At 36.6% G+C, this 17,181-nt stretch overlaps 1 protein-coding gene across 1 annotated transcript in view; it reads left to right on the forward strand.

Moving 5' to 3' along the window:
* LOC132700509 (alkaline phosphatase-like) overlaps positions 1–17,181 on the forward strand; it is a 132,860-nt gene that overhangs the window by 49,963 nt on the left and 65,716 nt on the right. The gene's annotated exons all lie outside the window — the stretch shown is intronic.

Here is a 17,181-nt window from a genome sequence, read left to right on the forward strand (position 1 = left end):
AGTTGTGCAAGCCTATTATGAAAATGGTCGATCAAGAAAAAATGCATTTCGGGCCTACGTGAATTTTTCAGCGCACAAAATCGACCTTCTGAGAGGACAATTTGGAATGTGGTTCAAAAATTTGAGCAAACTGGATCTGTAACTAACCTCAAAGTCCCTCGACGTGCTCGTGCAGGTCGGTCAAATCAAAATATTGCCATTGTTCGCGAAAGTGTAGCCGAAGATCCAAACACATCGATTCGTCATCGATCGCAGCAAGTGGGCCTTACGTATTCAACCACACAGCGAATTTTAACAAAAGACTCGCATCTACACCCATATAAAGTCCAAATAACTCAGGAGTTGAAACCTCGAGATCATCAACAGCGCCGCGTGTTTCAGGGATTCATTTTTCAACGAAAATCATCTTTAGCGATGAGGCACATTTTCACGTTGGTGGCTTTGTAAACAAACACAATGCTCGTATTTGGGGATTAGAAAATCCAAAAGAGATTGTTCAAAAAGCAATACATCCTCAAAAAGTAATTGTTTGGTGCGCATTTTGGTGCGGAGGAATAATTGGCCCTTTTTTTTTCGAGGATAATGCGGAGAACGCCGTTGCGGTTATTGGTGTTCATTATCGAAACATGATATCTGATTTTTTCTGGGAGCAGTTGGAAGGTATGGACATTGTGGTTCCAACAGGATGGAGCCACTTGCCACACATCCAGAGAAACGATGCAATTGCTGCGGGGCAAGTTTCCTGGTCGGATTATCTCACGTAACGGCGATATAAATTGGCCGTAGCGATCATGTGATCTTACTCCCCTAGATTTTTTTCTTGGGTATATAGAAATTAACCAAACACTATTCCCCAGCTGGAACAGGAGATTAGAAGCGAAATAGCCGGTATAGGACCTGAACTGTGTCAAAAAGTGATAGGAAAATTCGTCATTTGAATGACGTCATCCTTCATACCTAATTGTAATACACTAATCTAAAATGCCAAATAAAAATGTTTGTATATTTTTATATTCTTCCGAGTTTTTTTTATTATTTTAATATGGTAACCCTTATTGAATCACCCTTTAGTACACTTGCAAAATGAAGACTTTAGGTTGTCTCTGTCCATTTCAGTAATGCATTAATCTTCGTTACTATTTCTTTAAACTTTAATTGAATAATTAATTAAGTACGTGGCCGGGCTTTTTGATAATATGCCGTCTCTCATAAATTACATAGCAATATCGGGAATATATTTTTGTAGGGCCCTTTGTGACCCGTTCCATTAATAAAGTCCGTTATCCGCGGTGACGTATAAGTTCCTCCGGACAAAGTGAAATGCTTCGCGGTCGTGATATACGGTCCTGGATTAGCATATATTTTTGCAATGCATAAATCACATTTTCGCGAGAGGACTTTTTAAGCCGCGCACGAATCGGGAGTGCCGCAAGTTTTGGCAAACGACGACGATTATAATTTACAACCGGCCGGAATTTCACCCGGATTTGTCGCCCTCCCGGAATCGTCCACGTAAGCGTCTTAGAGTTTTTGTCATTCGACGTCACACCATAGTCTGCTTGATATTTTGATCGTAAATTCATTTTTTTTTTTAATTTTAAATACGAGTACAGTTATGTATGTCATTTTTTAATGTATGGATTAAGTCAAGAAGTTATTTTTAGTTGGTTTGATCTTCTCAATTAACCCAGATATTTTTGATAGATAATTTAGAACTGTGAAGTAGCGGAGATTTCTAAACTTGTTTATTTTTTAATTTATTTTAATTTTCACTCCTTTTATGAAATTGTCGTTCTTGTTCCACTCCGATATCTTCATTTTTGTTGCTAACGAAGGATCCATTACAAAAAAGTGTAAAACGAAAGAAAAACAATAATATTACAGTGTCTTGTAGTAACTTGTTTTTTAAATAAAAATTCAAATCTTCACTTAAACTTCGACAATCGGTGTCTAGCACAAATAATGTCATGTGAATGCTTTTTTCTACTCCCGTCTGTAAAATACCTAATTACCCACCGATCTAGCGTGCGGGAAGCGTCACTTACCATGTCAGTTTCGTTTCTCACGAATCCGAGCCACTTTGGACATTTCCGGGATTTTACCGCATGGATTTGGGAGCAATCGGATGTTTTCGGAGATATTTTCAAATAAAAATGTACCCAAAAACTAACTGTCGTAGTATGCAACACGTTCGGTCAACATTTTAAGTCACTCGATTATTAAACACCCGCTCCGCTGCGCTTCGCTCGCTACTGTTTACCGCACTTGTTGCATAATATACTAGTACGTTCATACTTATATTTACATTATATAGAAATGTAGAATGTAACAAAAACATTAGTATTGCAATTGTAAAGGTTGTAATTAACAATCTTCTTCTCCTTCCAATGCGTATCCATTAATGGATGTTTGCGATAACATTTTCCATTGCTTCTCTGTTTCTTGCGATATGTATCAACGTCTGTACATCATGCAGGCCAGTCCACTGTCTGATGTTTCGAACCCACGACATTTTTTTTCTTCCGATCCCCCTCCTGCCTTCAATCTTGCCTTCAATCAACAGTTGTAAAAATTGATATTTTTTGTTCCGCATGATATGCCCCAGATATGCCGTTTTCTTCTTCTTAATTGATTCAAAAAGTTCACGTGGTTTGTTAACACGTCTTAGAATTTCATCGTTGGTCAATCTAGCCGTCCAGGGTATCTTGAGAGTTCTGCGGTGTAGCCACATCTCAAAGGCCTCTAATTTGTTTATTGTAGTTGTCTTCAGTGTCCACCCCTCCATGCCGTAAAGGAGCACCGACTAAACGTAGCATTTCATTCTTAGGCCAAGGTCAAAATCGGAGCAGGTTAGCACTCTTCTGAACCTCAAGAAAGCTTGTCGGGCCTGTTCTATACGGTATTTTATTTCGTTGTCCGATGTCCAGTCTTCGAAAAGCCAGGTACCCAAGTACTTGAATTTGTCCACTCTTTCTATGGGTCTAGCGTTAAATGTTATGGTGGAGTTTTGAAACGTGTTTAGATTCCTGGATATGATCATGAATTTTGTTTTTTTGGTATTAATATTTAAGCCCATTGATTTGCTCTGTTCTCCTACCTTATTGACCAGTTGTTGTAGGTCGTGTATATTGTCAGCGATTAGGACCGTGTCGTCCGCATAACGAATATTATTAATCCAAACCCCATTAACCTTGATTCCCATTTCCACGTCTTCCAAAGCCTCCTGGAAAATCGCCTCCGAATATAAATTGAACAAGAGTGGAGACAGCACACATCCCTGTCGCACTCCCCTCCTAATCTGTATGGTGTTCGACATAGTATTGTCCAGTTTTATTTGTGCCGTTTGGTTCCAGTACAAGTTCTCTATGCAACGGATGTCTTTTTGGTCTATATCAAGCCCTTTAAGAAGTTGGACTAACTTGTAGTGTTTTACGCGATCAAAAGCTTTTTCATAATCTATGAAACATAGACAGACATCCTTTCTCTGGTCGTAGCAGTTCTGGACAAGTACTTGTGTTGCGACTATCGCCTCTCTTGTACCTAGCCCCTGCCTGAACCCAAATTGTGAGTCGCTCATGTCTCTCTCACATTTCTTGTATATTCTTTGATGTATGATTTTAAGAAATATTTTTAAGGTATGGCTCATCAGGCTAATAAGCCTGTAATCTTCACATTTTTTTGCATTGGTCTTCTTAGGCAGGGGGATAAAAGTAGAGGACAGCCACTGTTTGGGATAATGACCTGTCTCATAGATAGTGTTAAATATTAACAATCGATGACAGTAAAATAGATTAATATGTTATGTTATGTAAATGCTCTAACCTTCACACTTGCATTTACATGATATATAAAAGTAAAACCTTACACATTAATACTGCAGTATTGTAATAACTTGTGTTTTAGCTAAAACTTCAAATCTTCCCTTTATCTGTGATAATCGATATCTGGCAATAGAGTAAATCCTAATGGTCCAAAATGCAAATGCTTTGACCTTCACATTTACATTTACGTTACATATAAAACGTTATATACTTATTAGTATTGTATATTTTAGGAGTTGTAATTAACATCGTGTCTTGTAATAATTTATGTTTTAGCTAACTCTTCAATCTTGACTTTATCTGTAATAATTGATGTCTGGCAATACAATAAATGCTAATACTAATCAGTCAACAATCCTATCCTATTCTTTGAAAAATCCTATCTATCGCCCAATTTATTCGCTTTTGGTGTCAAAATCTGTAGTTACGGGTGTGAAAGTTGCAGATTTCAAGGAAAACAGCCCTAACGCGTCTATCAAAACGATTCCCTTAACTTTTCTAAATGCCGATAATTCATCTTCCCGGCAAGGGAGCCGGACAAATGGCGTTCCGTATTATGGTCGACGCTTAACCTCCGAGTTTGCATCCGTCGCATTAAAGTCCCTCCCCCCACAGCTTTAAGTGCTCGGAAAACTTTTCGGTCGACGCTATTGATGGCCGATTTCGGCGGCTGAAATGAGTGCTGCCTTATTATTAGGGAGCGTCAGGAGTGCAGAGCGTTGAAGGATTGAGCAGGAATATTTTTGATAGATGCAAGGAAGTTGTTTTTTTTTTCATACAGGCCTGTAGTTTGATTGGTTCTCGAGTGAAAATGAGTTTTTTATTCTTCCGTTCTTTTTGTATCAAACTTCGTTAAAAATTAAAAAATTTTTTACTCGAAATATTTTAAAAATGATTTTTTAACACTGGGCATGTTTAAATACGCTTTTTACGCAAAGTCAATTTTCATCTTGTTAGCGGCTCGAATCAACATAAACTTTTAAACCCAATCTCGGATTCAAAGGGCATAAATCCGAACGCTGCAGCATCTCTCTTGTCCTTTGATCACAATAAACACGGCGGCGCTATGCGGCGAAACTTTTCCGTTTGCCGACAAAAAGAAGAACAAAGGGGTAATTGCCTTTGAAAAAGCAATAACTTTAAAACGTCCGTGAGGGCGATCCGACGTCCCTTTGGAAAATTTAAGTAATTGCCAGTTTTGCGGCTACCGAGCTTAAAGTTAAAGCTCCAGGGTACTTTACGGAGAGGTTTACGAATTGGTCACATTAGGATCGGTAGCGACGTTGCCGTTACATTACGCCGAGTTGTTTTGAAATTCCAATTTTTCTTTGCTCGCTCTCTCGCCATTCCTCTCGCGATGTAATTCGTACGAAATACGATGGTGCAGAATGGAAAACCATAGGTGCTTGTAAAGTGATACTTATTAACTGATTTGTAATTCTCCAGGAATTATGCAGGATAGTTTTGTTGACATGTGCAGAATACTGTATAATATATAATACATAAGTATTTAGTAATTAAAAATTGACAACTGGTTAATATACTATCTTTATGGGAGAGTTCTAGTATTTAAAAATGGAAAACTTAATAGCACCTGAAAGGAATTTTGTTGGTACTCGTCTTAAATACTGTCTGCTATTAGAAAGTTAAAAAAAATGCAGAAGTCGTTCTGCTTTTCAAAAAAGGCGACAATACGAACATAGAAAATTACAGGCCAATTAGTCTGCTATCTGTTTTTTATAGGCTGTTAACCAAAATCTTCACAAACCGCCTAAGCCAAAAATTTGATTTCTACCAACCAGTAGAGCAAGCCGCTTTCAGAAAAGGTTACAACACAATCGACCATAGAGAAATGTACGGAATATAATATCCCACTCCACATGGACTTTATAGACTACCAGAAGGCGTTTGATTCAATCGAAATCTGGGCAGTGATGAATGCAATGAACAATGTCCGCGTAGACTGGAAATATACTCGCTTACTTCAATACATCTACGAGACTGCCACCCTACATGTGAGAATCAATCACCGGAAAGATTCCAGTGAGAAGAGGCGTTAGGCAAGGTGACACAATCTCACCTAAGTTGTTTACCCTAGCTATGGAAGATATATTCAAACGTTTATCATGGGAAGAGAATGGTATCGATATAGACGGAAAACGCCTCAACCACTTACGATTTGCGGACGACATCGTTCTCTTCAGACAAAGAAAATCAGACAGCAGAGATCACCCGAAGAATCAATCTCACCTGGATAGCATTCGGGAAACTTGGATGTCTAGAGGCTGAAGAAGATTAGAAAGTTATAAGGTGCTTTCTACCAGCTAGTTAGTACTACTAAGCGCGAATTTTGCTCGTATATGGTTTAAAAGCTGCTCTTCGATATGACCTTAGAATAGAATGCTTCACAGAAATTTTGTTGATACGTGCAATATTTAACAATGGGAAACTGAATAGTACCTGAAAGGAATTTTGTTAGTACCCGTCTTAAATACGATTCAGTGTGGTATTTGAAAGTGATAGGTGCTTTCTACTAACTGGCTAGTACTACTAAGCACGAATTTTGCTGGTGTATGCTGCAAAAGCTGCTCTTCGATCTGACTATAGAATAGAATGCTTTGCAGAAATTTTGTTGGTATATGCAATATTTAAAAATGGAAAACTGTACAGTAACTGGGAGGACTTTTGTTGGTACTCAGCTTAAATACGATTGTCTGTAGTATTTGATAATAATGCTCTGCATGCTGATTGAAAAAAATCAAAAAAATATTTTTTTTAAGAATAATTTTTATTTTATGAGAAATCGGTGGTGTACGTACGACCGCAGCTGGTGTATTTAACAAAATAATTCCTCCTGATACATTAAACTATCTAAAGTGCTATTACATATATTAAAAAATATATTTTATTTTTCAAAACATTATTACCCGTTTAGGACATATGTTCATGTGAAGTTTTCTTTTTGAAATGGACACACAAATCCCCCCCATAATTACTGACATTCAATTATAAAACACCCTGTATATTAATATCATAAGTATTATGTTGTTGATTTACGTCTGTCTCATGTTTATTTTTACGATATCTTTTATGTCTCGAGGAAGCCAGTAACACCGGCAATTTTTTGCAAATTACTCTTCGTTCTCCGTTAAATCATATGTGGAAGCGGTGGTCGTTATGGAAACTTGCGCTCATGAAACGCTACCAAGAACAACGCCATTGCCGGCGGCTTCATCCAGACATTTTTCTCCGTAAAACAGCCGCACTTAACCTGTCACAACGTGCCACACGGCGGGGCATCATCCGCGCCCCGCCGCGTCGTAAAAAATATTTCGTAATGACCTTTTAAAGAGGAAGAATAATGAATCTTTTTTTTTCGTGAAAGTCTCGGGGTAATAATACTCTTTCTGCCCTACATTATTACCGCACGGCAAACATCCTAATGACTCTCGTTGAAAAATTGAGGTATTTTTTATGCGGGCGCGAAATTAGGGGGGGGGGATGGAAAATAATGGCCGGATGTTGTGTGTTTCACCTTAAGCGATGTCGAGAGACGTAATGGTACTTTTTACGTCGGCTTTTCGTGCCTTGTTTTCCTTTTGTTTTTAATTGGAAATTATTATACCGAGGCCGTTAAATTTGCTTGGAAACGCTTCGTCACTTCTACATACAGCGCAAACCGCTTAACCGGCAGCCAAAAACAGGAATTATTCCTTTTTTGCCTCTGGTACTACCATGCCCTCTGCTTGGTCTTACTCACTTAACAAATCCGTATTGAGGACATCTAAATTTTTACCCCAATCTTGGAATTTTCTTCTAGTTATTAACTCAAAAGTTGTAGAGGTTGTTAGGATGCACAATTTAAAATTATGTATAACATTATAACATCGCACCATGGTTTGAATTAATATTTACGAATTCGTTAAGTAAAGGCTGTCCATAGATATAAAAAAGTGACTAACTGATACGAATTAAGGAAAGACCCGGGCAGGCTGTAGGAATGAAATATGGCTGAACAGGTCCGTACTTTGCTTAGAATTTAATTATTTGGGGTTTTGTTAGGAAAGATACTATTTATTTATGTATTTATTTATGTTTAAGTCTAAAATAAAATTACAAACCTACTTAAATTACTTAAATTAAAATTAAAAAATTAAAATTATTTACAGAATATATCAGTATCAGTATATATATTATTTGTTCTATATTATTTGTAATATGGATCTATTCTGCTATTTCTATATGTATAACAGAATTTGCCCAACATTGTGGAGGGATGTTAAAAACTTCGGTTTCTATAAGTTTGAGGACATTGGAGTTAACACGAGGAAAAACATTGTTACGACGAATGGCAGATTTCAGTTGGTGCCAAACATGTTCAATGGGATTATATATACAGTGGTAAGGTGGAAGCCTTAAAACTGTATGCCCTAGATTTTTTGCATAATCATCACAGACGTATTCTTTTTGTAGGTTCAACCTTTGTAGAACCTCAATTAATTGCTGATTGTAGCCGTTGTTCAGTGCAATTTGTTTAATGATATTAAAATTAAATTAAAATTCTTTGTTGTAATTTTCTGTTGAGAGTGTCGTATTAAGAAGTCTGTGTATAAAAGAGTGAAATGCAGCCATTTTGTGTGAATAAGGGTCATTTGAGCTGTTATGCGTGACTATGACCGTGTGTGAAGGTTTATGAGTTTTCCTCTTCAATCTCGATAGTGAATTTTATACGATTATGAAATGAGTTAATGTAATTTAAAATTCAATGGTCTGTCTGTTCCAATAAAGCAAGCAAAGACATCATCCACGTATCTATACCACCATACTTTTACTTAAAGGATGTTCTAGTATTATATTTTTCAAATTATCCATAAAAATCTCGGCTAACACAAGACTAAGTGGGTTTTCCATAATCAAACCTTCCTTAGAGATGTAAATGTGTCCATTAAATTCAAAATAATTTTGATCTAAAGATACTATCAAGCAATCTAATAAATCTTGTTCACCAATGGGTCAACCTGCTTCCAAGTTAGGGTGAAATCTACTAAATGTATCAAATCCATAGGCGGAATACTGGAAAATAGTTTTGTACATAAAAAGACAATAGCATTGCGTTAGAAGGGATTTTGACATATTTAATTTTGTTAATTAATTCAAAAGAATTTTTTACTGCAAATTTTCGTTTAAATTCTGTGTGGAACTTTAAAATATTCACTAATTTTGTTGAGAGTTTAACTTCTGGAGTTGTTACATAAGACACGACTGGTCTAATGGACATATCTTTTTATGTAATTTAACTAGAGAATATAATTTCCGCGGTTGTGAATTCACTTGCGTTTGATATTACTCGGTAGGATCGTGTTTGATACATTGGAAAAGTTCTGGTTTAAGAAAATTGTTGGTTTTTGAAATATATTCAGGGATATCGATAGCTATGACCGTCTTCCCTTTATCTGCACGTGTAAATCCTATGTTATTTTTAGAAGCTTTGTTTTTGATAGTTTTTACTAGTGACACGTGAGAAATTTCTTTGTGTTTGTCGTTATCTATTAATTGAGAGTTTATTGTATTCGCTAATATATGTTTGCTTAAATTAGAATCGTTAATCAATCGATCCCAAAACACTCTAAATCTCTTTTAATGTACGAGTGCTGTAAGTTAAAGTTGAAACCTTTTTCCAAAAATTCAACTTAATTTTTAGAAAATGTTATCAACAACTAATCAAATCTCATTTCTAAGTTTTATCAGTTTTCCTGCTGACCACAAGGCATTAGATGCCTACGACTCGATCGCAATTCTTTTTTACCGGTTCAGATCCGTCCACGGTTGAAAATACTGCATATGCGATAAACGTTTTAATGGCCCAGCACTGTGTTCTACACGCAGCTCATAAATCCAGTTAGCAAATTGCCTGCGTCGATATATGGAGCTCCAGTTTCGACAACATCAAACGCGACAAAGTTTTCGGCGTAGAGGGGCGTGGGGGACGGGCCGATTTAAAATGTGTGATGTGGGATGAACCGGATGGCAGTTTCGCCAACTTAGTTGCACTTGTTTAACGAGATATATCGAACCGCAAGCCTTCAGTTAACCCTACTGCGTAATTGCAGAGTGGCATCCAGCCTGAAGAAAACTTTTCGCGGAAGTTTCCTGTTGTTGCAGGAGTGGTTTTTAAAGGGTGGGACGAGTGGACGAAGCGCTATCGGTCATTATCGCCCCCGTCCCAGGGACAAAAGGAAAACCGACTCGATCAAGATTGAACGCAGCTGCATTGAGGCCCGAGTTCCTTTCACAATGATTAAATGTATAATTTAACGGCGACTATGGGCTTGGAGTGGCTGTACTTCGCATTTTGGGACCTTAATGGTCATTTATATCCATTGTGAATATTTTTTAACACGTCTTTTTTAACTCCGTTAGTGGTGAGTAAATGAGGTTAAAAAAGGAACTAGATGGTTGCGTTTCAGTAGCCCACAGTGAAGCCATACAAAAGAGCATACTAGTCCTACAGTTACCTGCCCAAGTACTGCTTTGTTTAACATTTCAGAACTTAAATCCCAACACAGACGACTCGAAAACTCAAGAAGGACTATGAGCTTTAGTATATGAACTCAGGACGAAAATAATCGTTTCTACTCCTATGGGGAAGCTAGCAACAATGTTTTAAAGAGATATAACTCCACTAGAACACTATGGCAAATGACATAGCAAGTCAAAATAAAATGACGTTGTCATGAGTACCATGGCACAAAGGTCACAAAGTTGATGAATTCAAACTGTATGATTTGAGCAGAACACTTTTGTGGGAAGGCTAAAAATGACTGGAGAGACATGCCGAGGAATAACCTCTAAAACCAGAATTTGCGAAGAAGAGCAAAGCAGAAGAGAATTGAGAGTGCTCGGTATAACCAAACCGGAAGTTACAGAATGGGCCACACCCAGGAGTCACTATCGAAACTCTGAGGTTTAATCAAAAAGATCAACCAACGTACTCTATTGCCGTGGTGAAAGTCATAATAAATCATTTTGAACCTTATTACGATGGTAATACTGCAGTTGTTTATCTTTAAATCGTTTATAAATATACTTAGTGCTCCCTTTGAATGAGTCTCGCAGACGTCGTGAAAGACGGCCGGACATATTTGACAGACCGATTCGCGTTCGATAAAATCGTAGCAACTTTCTACCAGACGAAGTCTCAAACTCGCTAATTAATTCCCAACAAGTTTAAGGAAACTAACTGTAAGTTAAGCTAAGGTTTCGGAGTTGATAATTGAAATAATTTTGTACACGACGTTATTACGCCCGTCTGAATAATTGCGTTTTACTCCGTTGACGACAAACTACGCAAACAAGCACTCCCCGCCCTTTTGCTAATTTCTTTGGCTTCGTTGTTGTTTATTTGCTGCTGATAACCTTGCGTAACTCGTTCCTGCTTCGTCGTCTCATCTGTGTTGTTTTCCATGTCGTTCGAAAATTTTGTTTTACTGTTCTGTAAATTGATTGAAATTCAACCCGTTTCGCCGTAGAATTAATAGATTTTCTTCAATTCAAATACTGTTAGGTTTGTTGGTGGTTCTTGTCACCTCTAACTTGTATTATCCCTAATCTTTCCTCTATGAATTGTTGCTTCTGACCAAAGGATTCAGTGATGCTTTTCCCATGGGTGATGTACTCTTTTGGACTTTGTCGATTCCCTTCGCTGTACATTATTCCTGTGTCCCTTAATGTCTTTCTTCTCATAATCTTCTGACATGTGGCTTGAAGAACATTTTTCTCTTTCCTGATTCAAATGGTGTAGAGTGACTAAAAATCGCAATTGTCCATTAACTTTTTGCTTCATCTTGAACTTTATTGTTGTTCTAATCTATGCGACAGGAAAATCTTCTACGTTCAATGTCATATTATTCAAAATATAGGCAATAGAAATCCAAAAAAATAATGGTAACAATTCCTTGCCTACACCCTTCAAACAAACATTCTTATTATTCCTGGAACAGAAGTGATAAATAGCGTTTTAAGTACCCCGGAAGTTTCTTGAAGCTAAATTAACCGCAGAAGATGCAAATTAGTCGGACTACCACGAGGATTGCCTCTCCGGCAAATGTTTAATAGTCTCCGCGTACAAGCTAACAAGGAGTTCAGCCAGCCCAAGAGGTGTCACGGGCCTAATTAGAGTATCGCGCCGGAGATTAGATATTTCACGCGACAATTTACGACCCCGAAGCCTATCTGGAAATCACCTCGGACGGATCACATACGTAATTACCTCTTCAGCGAGTAATTGGGTCGAGAGGATCGATTTCGACTTTTAAAAGTTACGCGATCCTACCGCCTGCGCCGTTTACATCGACAACCTGCCCCCTTTCGGCAGTGAATAATAACAATTTTTTATCAAGGCTCGCAAATGTCTTCCAGTCGAGGGGCGACGAAGACCGGTATTAGAAGCCAAGGATTTTTAGATAAATTCATCCCTTTACGGGCCATATCACACGTTAAAATTTTATTAGAGCTCGTGTGTTGAATTTATGGTCCGTGAGTCGTATATTACGGATTTTATTTTTCCTCTTACGCCGGCCATATATTTGAGATCTTACTGCTCCTTAGTATAACGCACCGCCCAGAGGCACAGTCCATGCTAGAGGGTAGGGTATCGATTAAACAATTTTCTGCAGCTTTATTATTTTCAACCAGATATACCGTATGAATATTATCTCGACCGCGCATAATAGTCAACTAAAAGCGACTATATAAAGTCATTAAGGATAATAGGGGAACTCTTTAGCGCCATTCGCGTACGTTTATGAACAATAAATGGAATTACGTTTGCTTAAACCGGGCTGTTTTATAATTGAAACTGATATCTTCGTAATCTTTTTAAAAAGCGGCGGATTGTTTTAAAAAGCCATATTTTCATTTTTATAATGCTCTCCCGAAACTGGTTCTGTCCTACCGATTGCGCCACTTGGATACTGCGTAAATATTACTACTTCATATAACCAAATTACACATAACATCAAAATTAATGCAACATTTGTGCAATCATCCATTCAAATATGTTCATTTAGATTTAATGTTTAGGAATGCACAAATAGCTTAAAAAAAACTGGTTTTGTACTCAGAATCTGTGGGAATTCCTGTTAAAACATCATCATTTTGTTTTTTATTCACGTCTTTACCTCGCTTGCTAAAGGAAATACGGAATTTAATCACAGAGCCCTCAATAAATCGTTCCCAGTGTTCAGCAGATCAGTTCACATATTTTCTGGTAAAATATATTAGTTAGTTTGGAGGGCATTCAGCCACGGACCTCCCTCTGGAATTCTGGATCCTAGATTCCTTTCTCTGAGACGTTGACAGTTACATACTTACGCGAATATTGAAAATGTCTCATGCCTTAGCTAGATAAGTAATTCCTTATGAAATGATGAAACCAAATACTAAAAATAACAAACTATGTCAAAATAATGACAGATGGTTAATGCTCTTTGTTTGATCAAGTTTTCCCCCCCATCTATTACACTAATCAAGCAAAGCAGTCATCAATATATAGGAATGTTATGTAACTTGACAGATTAGAAGACACGAAGATAGAGTTTCTCTGTTGAAGTTGCGAAACAACGCGGATGCAAAGAATAACATCTCCTGTTTGATGTGCCTTATCCGTTTTTTACCGAATGTTAGCAATCATCTTGGTTATCAATACTTTATTTACCGCTGTCCTAAACAGCGTATTAGTTGATTATCGGAACCACTGTCGTAGGTTTTTCAGCCATGATATTTTTGTTACATTCGAAAATCGCTGAAATCGAATTGTTCGAAAGAATCTACGCTCGTATAAAAATTTTATATCTCGGTAACGGTAGGTCCTAGGGCACCACTATTGGTATAGAAATGATCACCGTCGAAAAAAAAAAATGGCTAATAGGTTCAAACAGTGTCATATGCCGCATCAAGAGCTACAGTTTTTGCACTTACGGTTTTCGACTATCACTGCTCGGGATATTTGAAAAAATCCATATTGAAATCGCTATTTCGGGGGCTGTCAAGACGCGATGACGTCATTGATTATTACGCCGCACTGCATGGCTTCACAAAAAACTTTTCTCGAAAACAATTTACTATTTTTAAAAAATTGTTGGACCAGGAAACGTGGAAGATCCAGGGCCGGTGGCCAAAATATGAGAGTAAATCCACATTTCAAAAGCTTCCAGCTTTTTTCTTCTGTGAGAGTCCAGAAGTCGAGATTATACTTCATACAACAAGATTCAGAACACACAGACATCGGAGCATTCTCATTCTGAGTTCAATTTTCAGTTCATGTCCACACGCCACGATCATCATACGTATGAACCGTGAACTTGCTTGTTCAATTCTGGATTTTATTTCCAGTGAACACTCCAGTCCTCGCTTAATAATTGTCCCAGATATTTAATTCTATTGACTCTTTCACGTTTACTTTGGCCGATCCACAGTTCTGCAGATATATTCGGTTATTAAGTTGTAGCCATAAGTTTGGTCTTTTATGTTTTGATGTTAAGTTTACCTCTCTTTTAATTGAGAGGCTTTCGTTCATATCATTTCCTATTTTCGCATTTGTCTATTGATGCCAGTAGAGGTTGGTTCGTTGAGAAATAAATGTACAACGAATGGGCATAAAGGTTTTAAATTGGCCATAAGCTCCGAAAGATGTAGAAGGAAGAATAATGGGAGCACAAGATTGGATAGATATGGAGGCTCGGAAAAGAGGACACGAGAGATGAGCGACAGAACTGTGAAAAGCTCACTCGCTTGGCTAACTGGCGCAGTCGTCCACATCTGATATTTTTTTGCTGGAGGGTCGTATTTTTTTATATATATAAACAATAGATAGTTTTAAAAATGGACTGACGTTCAGTTTATCTGCCATAACCGAAAACCGATGATCAGCCACATGGTTGTCCGATTTGTCATTTATATCTGGTGCCCCTAACGAAATCGCATCGATTTGACGGTATTGCGTTGCGAATTGAAATTAACCGGATTTATCAGATAAATATGAGCGTTTGTTTAACGGAGGAAAACGTAAATTATAAATGAATTTTACTGGCAGGAGGGCGGGAGGGCATTTTACAAATCAATTATCGGTTATTAAATATCGCGTTTGTATTCGGGGTGTATTTGAACTATATATATATATATATATATATATATATATATATATATATATATATATATATATATATATATATATATATATATATATATATATATATATATATATATATATATATATATATATATTATTTTTTTATATATATAAACAATAGATAGTTTTAAATTGGACTGACGTTCAGTTTATCTGCCATAACCGAAAACCGATGATCAGCCACATGGTTGTCCGATTTGTCATTTATATCTGGTGCCCCTAACGAAATCGCATCGATTTGACGGTATTGCGTTGCGAATTGAAATTAACCGGATTTATCAGATAAATATGAGCGTTTGTTTAACGGAGGAAAACGTAAATTATAAATGAATTTTACTGGCAGGAGGGCGGGAGGGCATTTTACAAATCAATTATCGGTTATTAAATATCGCGTTTGTATTCGGGGTGTATTTGAACTATATATATATATATATATATATATATATATATATATATATATATATATATATATATATATATATATATATATATATATATATATATATATATATATATATATGATGACACTATATTCCGGGATATCATCCGTTCGCTCGTTGAACTCCGACTGGAATCCTGCAAATCTTGCATCCGACTGGAATCCTGCAGACGTTTCGCCAAAATCTCACTTGGCATCTTCAATGCTCGCGCTCCGAAAACACTTCGAACACTTAATGAGGTATTTTACAGAAGGGAGTAGAAAAAATATATAGCAAACAGCTTTTTTTTTTAATCATTACGGATTTCAATTTTAATTTAAATTTAAGAAAGTTGTTCAAAAATTAGTTTTACAGAACTGCAAAATTAGTAGAATTTTCGTTAGAAGCAAAATAAAATTCGTATTTACCGTAAGTCTTATGACGCGTTGCTGCAATTTCCCTTCTGCGTCGAACACATTTAATATTTTAATGGTCAATACATCCGTTACTTTTGTTACAAAAAAGGAATGTTTCGGCAGCATCAAAAATTTAAAAAAATTAATAAATAAAATGAACCGTAACGTTGGAAAATCTCGCGCGAATATAAAACAAAGCGATTTCGGCTTAATACGCAATTTTTAATGCGTAAATCCCGGCAGTCAATATATTCGTTTATTTATGTTGTTTCCATAAATTGTTTCCATGAAAAATTCACAGCGCCGCATATGAAAAAAAAAATCCAATTTATATTCCAATGACTGATGCCCCGAGTTTCCAATAATACACTTTTTTTTGGCAGGGTTGACAGAGGAATGCATGAAAACTATATCCGATCGAATGGTAGCAATTTGTCGTTGACGTAGACAAATTGGCACGTTGTTTCTTCCTCTTCTCACTCTTTTCGTATACAAAAGAGGAACTGTGATTAGGAATCAGTTGCTTCAAAATTAAATAATACACGTTGTCCCCATTTTAGTCTTCTTAAAAAGCTACAAACTCTGACAGAATCGAGGCTAGGTACCATTTAAATTTCAAAATGCATGTAAAGATGAAGGTTACGAAAGAATTTTGTACAATTTCCATATGTGGAAATTCGATAAATCGATACATTTATTTTCGTATACCTACCCATGTGAAATCTTTGTTTGTGGATCAATTTTGATGTTTTCAATGTTTCAATACAGGGTATTTGAAATATCGTCAACGAATTCTTATTCAGGACTGCATAAAACCCAACCCAATACGAATTTCCGTGAAGTTCAAAGCATTACTCCTCTAGAAGTTTTTTTATGGCTCAGTTTTGATAATTCTATTTTGTTGAATAGATTCACTGAAAGAAACTAACAATTTTCTTAAAATTAAATATGATTAAAGAGAAATGGATATGAACTAAACAGACTTTACAACGCCAATGGCCTTTCTTTTTATGTGACATCAAAAATTAATCTTTGTTAGCCATGACTTCAGGTTGATGTAATAGTAACATGAGGTTTTACGACGTTTTTGAGAGATCCATCAAACAAAAAAAAATTGAATCAATGATTTCATGTACAACGATATTTCAAATACCCTGTATTGAAACATTACAAAAAGTGGCATAGTTGGGCTCTAAGTACTCCTGAATAAGAATTCGCTGCCAATTTATTTCTTTTTTAATTCCTAATAGTACTTCTCTCTTCGCCCTCTTTTGTTGTTTTGTTGGATATAACTTTAAGCTGAATAAAAACAAGGTTTAAGGGACCTAACCAAAACT

Source organism: Cylas formicarius, unplaced genomic scaffold (genome assembly GCF_029955315.1).
Source record: "Cylas formicarius isolate icCylForm1 unplaced genomic scaffold, icCylForm1.1 PGA_scaffold_4__25_contigs__length_36172078, whole genome shotgun sequence".
In the NCBI taxonomy this organism is placed as follows: Eukaryota; Metazoa; Arthropoda; class Insecta; order Coleoptera; family Brentidae; genus Cylas; species Cylas formicarius.